The sequence below is a fragment of the Garra rufa genome, chromosome 8, assembly GCF_049309525.1.
Source record: "Garra rufa chromosome 8, GarRuf1.0, whole genome shotgun sequence".
NCBI lineage: Eukaryota > Metazoa > Chordata > Actinopteri > Cypriniformes > Cyprinidae > Garra > Garra rufa.
Window position 1 is genome coordinate 44,165,097 of NC_133368.1, and position 9,469 is coordinate 44,174,565.

A 9,469-nucleotide genomic window follows, 5' to 3' on the forward strand; every position below is an offset into this window, starting at 1 on the left:
TGGAGCTCACACGTCCGAAAATGTAGATGCAAATTTTCAAATAGGCGCTATATTCTTTAACAAATTGCATCTTTAAACTATAAACAAGTACATTCTCGCCTGAAAACCGGTGAAACAGCTGTTCTGATATCGCTCTAATATCGCACTCTTATCAGCCAATCAGATTCAAGGACTAGAAAGAACTGTTGTATAAAAAAAATATGTGTGTGTGTGTGTATATATATATATATATATACATATATAATAGGAAATTTGTTTTGAATTCTGCGCTTGGTTTTAGCTTTATGGGAATGTGATCTTACATTGTTTCATCTCTCTCTCTCTCATCTATAATGTGCACTATATATGAACTTGAGACTTCATGTAGGGATTATGGTGGTAAACAGACTTTGACCCCTGCAATCCATTTGTCACAGGACTCGACGAATGAGTTGTCTGGATAGTGAAAGTCAATCTGTACGGATTAACTGGGGTTCTGTAACTGTTATTTGAGTAAAATGAGGTTCAGGTTCTCAATTTTGAACAGAAATATTTTGCAGGAACATTCATGAACTGCACCACTTTTGACTCAGTTTGCAGTTTTTGCACATCCCATCTATATTCTTCTAGTCTATAAATCCATGCAGAAGTAATATGAGATGTTACAGTAGATGTTTAAAGACAAGCACTCACCGTTTGAGAGGACATGCAAAGAGAAGTTAAGCACACTTAAGTGTGTTACATCTACAACCCCAACATAAGCCAAAAAGCGTGTCTGTCTGGGCATTCCCTGTCAGCTGGGGGAGCATGATTACTCATCATTCATGATTTATGTGTTCCTCTTCCTACTCAATCCTCAGCGCTGCAGGCATAGATACAGTTGGGAAAACAAACAGCAACACCCAAACTGGTTGAGATGGAGTAATCAAGACTGTATGGAAAATGTGTAAACAGCAGGCCAAGTGGGAAACAGCATGAGCCATTAGTCCCTGGAGGAAGAGCAGAAGAGGAGGAGAGAGAATACACATGCTGGAAACGGAGAGAGACACAAATGATATGTTTTATTAGAAACAGACTGTATCGTGACATTGGCACTGCCATGAGGGATATTAGTATGTATTATGAGTTGCTCTGTTGGGTGGAGTTCAGTCGGGTGTGTGTCTGAACAATATACTGGTATTGTACAAACTGGGGTGAGGGGATTTTTAAAAACTTATTTAAAAAACTGTCTGACTGTAACTTTATATTTTAGAAATTTTGTATAGTTCTATTTTTGGTATAAAATGATATCTCTCTCAGGACGGACAGATTTTATTTTATTCTATGGTTCTATAGTTCTATCTATTGTTCTGACATTCTATCTATCTATCTATCTATCTATCTATCTATCTATCTATCTATCTATCTATCTATCTATCTATCTATCTATCTATCTATCTATCTATCTATCTATCTATCTATCTATCTATCTATCTATCTATCTATCTATCGATCGATCGATCTATCTATCTGTCTATCATCTGTCTATCTGTCTGTCTGTCTGTCTGTCTATTGATCCATCCATCCATCCATCCATCCATCCATCCATCCATCCATCCATCCATCCATCCATCCATCCATCCATCCATCCATCCATCCATCCATCCATCCATCCATCCATCCATCCATGCCTGTCTGTCTATTATTCTATCAGACTGACTTCTATTATTCTTCTATTATTCTATTTGAACTCTGTCCATCCATCCACTGTAAGGCCTGTATCTTTTAAACATCAGTGCTTTTTAAAATCTATACTAAAATTCTTTTGTTAAATAATAACCACATGCAGCTAAAGCCTGCCGTCTGTTTTCTGTGTGAGTTTTGAAGCCGAATGTTTGTCTGTGAGGGGTCACTCCAACTGTTTCGTTTGATCAGAACCTGCTTTATTTGATTACGCGTTTTTATCAGCCTGGCTCTTGTTTGCTTACGGAGGGCAATAAAGTGTGAGCATGTGTGAGAACAAGATCTCACTGAATCATCAAAATGTCTTTGACTCCACTGCAGCTGGAAACCCTACAGCTCTGTTCACACTGCAGAACAATAAGACCTTCAGGATCATAGCTTGTCAGCTATGAGGTATGTGTCAGAAACCTTTTAAACTTTTTCTTTAGTAACAAGATGCAACAATCTGGTAGTATTTTAGAGAGAACAGAGAATGTTTATTTAGTACCACACAATCTGATCCGGTCATATTCGTTTAGACGATTCCCATGCAATGTCTACGTGCTGTAGTCCAAAAGTACAGTAATATTGTGGAATATTGTTACAATTTTAAATAACTGTGCTATATTTGAATATATTTTCAAATGTAAGTTATTCCTTTGATGCAAAGCTGAATTTTCAGCATCATTACTACAGTCTTCAGTGTCACATGATCCTTCAGAAATCTAATATGATACTTTGGAGCTCATTTCTTATTATTATCAAATTTGTGGAACAGCGTTTAACTTTTTTTTGGCGACATGCATCAGATGGTCTCTTAACAGATGAGGGCGAGATTCTGAGGTTGGTCTGACCACATGTTAATCCCTGCTAGCCCAGAGTGCCTTTTACTAAACCTAAAAATCAGCAGTCATGCATCAGGATTTTTCTCTTGCAGTGCCACAGCAGCGTTCCTGTCTGCGCTCCAACCCAGAACATTCTCTCTTACTGTAATTGTTGATTATTTCCATTGCTTGGCATTTGTTGGCTAGTCTGCATGTTTTTGGATGAACGTATGTGTGTACATTCTGTTGATTCGGGCAGTGTTGGGTTCCTGCGGTGAGCCTGACTTCGAGTAGACTTGATATCGAGTGACCTCATTGAATTGGTCTTCATGGACAAAAACTCTGTTGAGAGTCATAAAAACAATTCCATTCCATGTATGGAGTCATTGTACAGCCGCTTTCACGATGCATGTCCACCAACAATGCATTAAAGGGATACTTCAGCCAAAAGGTTTCAAACCTGTATGACTTTATTTCTGCTAGCTTAACAGGGTCAGCTTAACATTAGAGTCCTTTCACGTTCATTGTACAAATGTTTTGGTTTAACAAATGCAAGTTTTGAAGTTATGACAAATTCTAATGAAATTATATTCAACCAGCAGGCTACACTGAGTTAGAACAACTTAATTTGTAGAAAAGTTTCAAGTGAATTACTCAAAATATTCAGTTGTTATTAATGAGCTTAATTGAGTGACCCTGGAAACAATTCATCTAGTACATTTCAGTCCAAATGAACAGATAGCATAGTACATGCCAAATGTAACTTACTTTGCATATAAATGTATTTCAAACGACATTTCACTTTAAATTACAATTATTTTTAAACAGCTATGTCAACAGAAGTAATCAAAATCATGTTTGCAACTTGAAAGATTTAATTAAATCAATAAATTAGAATTTTTAACCTGCATTTAGCTTTGTGGTAATTATTATTTTTCGGGTAATAGGTCAATTATTATTATTATTATTATTGTTATTATTATTATTGTTGTTATTATTATTATTAACTAAGCTAATAAGCAACTAGCTAAATAAATAGCTTATTTTGTGTTGCAAATAGTTTTTCTTTTAGTTTTCTTTTATTATTTTTTCCCTATTTATTTATTTGTTTGTTTATTTAAATATGGTGTTCAGGGAAAATCTGAATTCATTCAGATTTATTTTATTTTGTTTTATTTTATTTTTAAATAAACTCTAATGTTAAAGCTCCAGAAAAATCTGTCATGGGTGCAATTAGATTAATATAATATACAATATCATTATTTTATTTTATATTATTTTATTTTTGTTTAATTTGTTATTAATAAATTATATTATACAATTTTCCTTGTGTTATTATTATTATTATTATTATTATTATATATAAATATGGTATTTAGGAAAATCTGAATTCATTCCGATTTATTGTTTTTAATTTAATTTTTTAATAAAACTAAATTGTCTCTAATGTTTAATCTAATGTTATGGGTAAAATTATTTTAATATAATCTAAAATATAGTTATTTTATTTTATATGACTTTATTTTCATTTAATTTGTTATTAATTTATTATATTAATAAATTTTGCCTATTTATTTATTTAAAATATGGTGTTCAGGGAAATTCTGATTTTTTATTTAATTTAATTTATTTTATTTTATTAAAACTAAGTTATCTCTAATGTTAAACCTCCAGAAAAATCTGTCATGAGTAAAATTATTTTGGTGTGATCTAAAATATAATTATTTTATTTAATATTACTTTATTTTCATTTAATTTATTATTAATTTATTATATTATTCCTTTTTGGCTATTTATTTATTTATTATAAAAAATAGAGTTCAGGGAAAATCTAAATTTGACAAATTTACTGTTTAAATTACACATAATATTTAATTGGTGTAATGATTAACATTGTTATTTTTTAAACTTGCAACTATGCATTGATTTACGTTATGGTAAAAAAACAAGAGCAAAAAATCTAAATATATCACAAAAATCTTTTGCATTGTACAGAAGTTAAAGTCATATATATTTCTGAAATGTCATGAGAAAACTGTCACTTTAAATACGATTCTTAAAATGTGCTGACTCGGGTTATATGAGTTCACATCTTTAGCATACACAAGGATTGGTAGTGATGTTCTATCATTACCACCCGCAGCTTAAAGACAGCTTGAGGAATTCACAGTTTGTTGAATGTGCGCTCCATATGTGAGTGTGAACGGCGCGGTGGGCTGCCTGTTCACGCACCTGCCTCTCTGCGGGGTTCTGATTGGCTCCTGCGTGTTCCAGCAGGACGTTCCTCCTCGGAATCATGGGAATGTTCTCCCGTAGCGCGCTGACTGGAGGAATGGTTCTTGTTTTGGGACCTCTTGGGCTCTCGTGCCACGCTAGACCTGGCATTTCTTTCTCCTTACATGAGCTGCAGACATTAAACACCATCCTGAGTGTTACTTATAGCCAGAACGATGCTTATTACAGGCAGCACCAAGAGGATCATTAAAGATAATAAAATCCAGGACACAGGATACATGTCAGACTCATAACATGCCAGCATCTAATAGGGGATTTTTTAAAGACAGGTCTGCATTCTTTGTTCGTGTTTCTGTTGTTGTTCCTAAGCAAAGATGCATGCGTAATTTTCAAGCTAAGTCTCCTGTTTTTATTGCTTTATTAAAGTATCAGTGATTGCGTTCACATGCACAATTTTTTTTTAATTAAATTTCATTTTATTAACACATATATAAATGTATATATTAATTTATATATATTAACATGTTTGTAAAACTATTTATTTTTATTTTTCATTTTTTAAAAACAATATTTCAGTTAACAATGATTTTATTTCAATTAGCAAAAATCTGATTTTATTTTATTTTCCAGAAAAATCTGTCATAAGTAAAAGTATTGTAATATAAAATAAATATATATTTTTCTTTTATTTATTTATTTATTTATTTATTTATTTATTTATTTATTAGGTGTTTATAAATATATATATTTTAGTTTTTTTTTAAAAACTATTACTAAAAATTACATATATATTTCAATTTTTTTAAAAGTCAGTCCTAGATGATTTTTAATTGGACTTTTTAATTAAAAAAATATCTCATTGATAAAAGTTGTGTACTTTTTAATTTTTTAATTTTATTTTATTTAATTTAATTTAATTTTATTTTATTTTATTTTATTTTATTTTATTTTATTTTCCAGAAAAAATCTGTCATGGGAAACATTAGTGTAGTATAAAATATATATATTTTTTATTATACATTATATAATACATTATTATACATTATTATACATATATAATATCTTATTTATTTATACATTAAGGAAACAATTTTTTTAAGTTTTAATTTTTTACATTTTATTTCAGTTAATTATTTTATTTTAAAATTTTTCATTACTTTTATTTTCCCCAGAAAAATCTGTCATAGGGAAAATTTGTCTAAAATAAAATAAAGTAAAATAAAATAAAATAAAATAAAATAAAATAAAATAAAATAAAATATATTTGTTCTCTTATTTGTTTGTTTATTTATTTATTAGGTGTTCAGAAAAAAATATAAACATATATATATACATTTACATATTTTTATTTTATTTTATTTTACAGAAAAATCATTTAATGGGAAAAATCAGTGTAGTACAAAATAAAATAAAACTTTTCACATTATATATTTATTTATTTGGTTACATGCACATTTTTATTTAGTTTTATTCATGTACATATTATATTAGTTTATATATTAAAATATTTGTAGTTTTTTTTTTTTTTTTCAAGTAACGAATAATGATTTTTGTTTTAAATTTAATTTAATTTTTATTTTTGATTAGCCAATATTTTAGTTTCTAAATTATTACTCAACTAAAAGTACTCCTTTTCAATTTTTTTAAGTAATGAAAGTAAAACTACTGACTGATGAACCATGTATGAACAAGGCCAGTATTTAGCTGGATGGGCTAGTTGTGCTTTCCCTGTGCTTTTCTCCTCCTCTTTCGTCAGGCTTGTCATTAATGCTGGATTCTGCGTCCCACATCATACCAACATCTGGTAAGGGACGCTCCGAACAGACATCTCACTTTGAAGCTGACGTCTTCTGTATAATTATTTTGATATCACCAAACAAAACAGCTCATGTTTTCCAATAGGATGGTGCGCTCTGAAAAAAGACCTTCAATTGTTAGCTTCATGGAAACCACCATCAGAAATGATGATTAGATGGCACCATTGCACAACGTCACGCCCAAACAAATGATTGTCTGTATTTTTAAGAGCACAAAGAGCAGTATTCTTCAGAATCAACCTGGAGCATCAGCAAGTAATTATTAGGACTAGGGACAGAAAAAATGGTAATAACGTAATATTATAATTTTATTAGTTTCTGTATATACGTGTGTGTGTATGTGTGTGTTTTTTTTTTTTTTTTTAAGGCAGTCTAAGATGATTTAGAATGTAACTTTCTCTTATTGGTGAAAGTTGTCTTTTCTTTTATTTTAAAATCTGTAATGGGTAAAATTAGTCTAGTATAATATAAAATATAAATTTTACTTTGAATTTTACCTTAAATTTATGTGTTAGTGTATGTGGTCTTTTATAAATTTGCACATATATTCCTATTTTTTAAGGCAATACAAGATGATTTTGAAGTTGACTTTTAAAAAAATAATTAATAAATAAAATCTTATTAGTATAAGACTTATACTAATAAGATTTTATTTATTAATTATTTTTTACTTATACTATAAGTTGTCTATTTTATTTTATTTTATTTTATTTTATTTATTTATTTAAATTTTATTTAGATTTTATTTTATTTTATTTCATTTTTTCAGAAAATAATCTGCCATGGTTAAAATTAGTCTAGTATAAAATAAAATATATTTATTTATTTAGTAGGTGTTCAGAATTTATTTTAAATAAATTTAAATATATATTCCTATTTTTTAAAGTTAGTCTCATTGGTATGTTGTCTACTTGATTTAATTTAGTAGGTCTCCAGAATTCATAGAATTAATTTTTTTTTTACATTTTTTTAATATAAATTGACAAATATATGACTATATTTTAAAGTCAGTCCAAGACTTTTTTTAATAAGAAAAAAAACCTTATTTAGTTGTCTACTTATTTAATTTTATTTTATTTTACAGAAAAAATCTGTCATAGGTAAAAATAGACCAGTATAAAATAAAATATATTATTTTACTAGTTTTATTTTAAAATAAATTTACACATATATTCCTATTTTTTTTTAAGTCAATCCTTATTCTCTAAAAAAACCTTTCACATTGGTTAAAGTTGTCTACTTTTTATTTTATTTTATTTTATTTTAGTTCATTTTAGTTCATTATTTTATTTTTAAGAAAAGTCTGTCATGGCTAAATGTCTAGTATAAAATAAAATTAATTTTTTCACCCACTCATGCATTTATGTTTTTATTCAGATTTTTTTTGTTTTGTTTTGTTTTTTGAATTCAACTTTTTCATAATTACAAAAATTCTCTCATTGGTGAATTGTCTACTTAAAACTAATAATACATTTATTTAATTAAATTAAATTTAATTAAATTAAATTAAATTTAATTTAATTTTATTTCAGAAAAATCTGTTGTGTGTAAAATTTGTCTAGTATAAAATAAAATATATGTTTTCATTCATTCATTTATGACCCCTGGTAATAATAGTTAGCATGCATGTTGTTTTGCCTGTTGTTGTGGAGGCTGTTTTTCAGTGAGGGTGTGTAATCTGAACGGACCCCTTCGACTGCATTCAACAGAGAGCACATTGTATTGCACTACAAACTCAAGAGTCTTCGTAGGAGCATGTTCACTCCAGTCCCACTTCAAAGACAAATGCAGAGAGAGACGCTTGTTACTCTAATAGTTTTTGTGCAGTTTGTGAAAACAGATAATGTTATCTGCCCTCGTCATCAGACCTCAGATAAACCTTTAAGAAACCAATTTGTTGGCTATGGTGGTCAGCTGATTTTTTTATAATAGAAACCTTTCCATGTTGCACATTGGATAATTACATTGCAAGAAGGTTGTACGTCATTTACATTGATGACATGGTGTAGGGCTGAACAGCTGATTGAATTAAAGTGATTATTTAACATAAACAAAATAAAATATTAAATGTGAAAAAAATAACAACTTTAGATTGCTTTTACCAATGACAGATTTTATATAAAAAGTCTTAGTCAAAATAATTTCGGATTGACTTAAAGTATAAAAAGCTCTAATTTAGTAAAAAAAGTGTGTGTGTGTGTGTGTGTGTATATATATATATATATATATATATATATATATATATATATATATATGTATGTATGTATGTATATATATATATATATATATATATATACACACACACACACACACACACACATACATATATATACATATATGTATGTATATATATATTTTTTTTTGTATGTGTGTGTGTGTATATATATATATATGTATATATATGTGTGTATATATATATATACACATATGTATATATGTGTGTGTGTGTGTGTGTATATATATATATATATATATATATACACATAAATATATATATATATATATATATATACATATATATATATATATATATATATATATATATATATATATATATATATATTATTACTTATAAATTATTTATTTATTTATAAAATGACACAAAATAGTTTAGTAATATAGCAATAGCATATATAAATTATATAGAAAAAATATATAGAATTTAGCAAATATATTACTCTTTCCAAGAATTTTATATATTTATTTACAAATTATTTATGAAATGACACAAATAGTTTATTATGATAGTCATAAGACATATAAAATATATAGAAACAATATATATAGAAAATAGCAAATATACATGAATTTTTAAAATAATTAAAAGAAAAATGTTAATAATTCCAGAAACAAAAAAATCAAATAAATTATTTATTTTAATTTTTTAAAATAAATATTATTTCTAAATTATTT

The 9,469-nt window shown here is 27.8% G+C and overlaps 1 protein-coding gene across 1 annotated transcript in view; it reads right to left on the reverse strand.

Annotated features, from left to right (window-relative positions):
• The window catches only part of LOC141340204 (uncharacterized), a 152,585-nt gene that overhangs the window by 104,195 nt on the left and 38,921 nt on the right, over positions 1-9,469 (reverse strand). The window lies entirely within an intron of this gene.